The sequence below is a fragment of the Geospiza fortis genome, unplaced genomic scaffold (assembly GCF_000277835.1).
Source record: "Geospiza fortis unplaced genomic scaffold, GeoFor_1.0 scaffold901, whole genome shotgun sequence".
Classification (NCBI taxonomy): Eukaryota; Metazoa; Chordata; class Aves; order Passeriformes; family Thraupidae; genus Geospiza; species Geospiza fortis.
Window position 1 is genome coordinate 17,585 of NW_005055122.1, and position 907 is coordinate 18,491.

At 47.1% G+C, this 907-nt stretch overlaps 1 protein-coding gene across 1 annotated transcript in view; it reads left to right on the forward strand.

Annotated features, from left to right (window-relative positions):
* Positions 1-907, forward strand: part of LOC102038606 (FACT complex subunit SPT16-like) — a gene marked incomplete at both ends in the record, with an annotated part of 16,170 nt that overhangs the window by 11,875 nt on the left and 3,388 nt on the right. The window lies entirely within an intron of this gene.

Consider the following 907-nt stretch of genomic DNA (forward strand, 5'->3'; position numbering starts at 1 on the left):
TTTTTTTAGATTTTTTTAAATTTTTTGGGGTCAGTTTAGGGTTTTTTTCAAAGATTTTTCAGAATTTTTTGTTTGTTTGTTTTTTAGGGTTTTTTTAAAACTTTTATTTCAGAATTTTAAAAAATTTTCAGGTTTTTTTTTTTTGGTTTGTTTTTTTTGAGATTTTTTTAGAATTCTTTGGGAAACCTTTTGGGGCCTTTGATGCTTTTTTGTGTTTTTCTGGTGATTTTGATGGGATTGTTTTGTTCCTCTGTCCCACCTGTCCCACCTGTCCATGTCCCCTCTGTCCCTCACCTGTCCTCTCACCTGTCTCACCTGTGTCCCCTCTGTCTGTCCCTTACCTGTTCCACCTGTCCCATGTCATCTCTCTCACCTGTCCCATCTCACCTATGTCCCACCTGTCCCACCTGTCCCACCTGTGTTTTCTCTGTATCTCACCTGCCCCATGTCCCTCACCTGTCTCGCCTGTCCGTATCTCACCTGTCCCATCTCACTTGTCTCATCTCACCTGTCCCATGTCCTATCTCACCTGTCCCCTCACCTGTCCCACCTGTCCATGTCTCACCTGTATCTCACCCATCCCACCTGTCTGTCCCATCTCACCTGTCTCTGTCCCTCACCTGTCCATATCTCACCTGTCCTTCACCTGTCCCACTTGTCCATCCATGTCTGATCTGTCTATCTCTCACCTGTCCCTGTCTCACCTGTCTCCTCTCACCTGTCTCACCTGTCCATATCTCATCTCTCTCACCTATCCATATCTCACCTGTCCCACCTGTCCCATCTCACCTGTCCCTCACCTGTCCCACCTGTCTCCCCTCACCTGTCTCACCTGTCCATCCCTCACCTGTCCATATCTCACCTGTCCAATCTCACCTGTCCATATCTCACCTGTCCACCCTCCCCT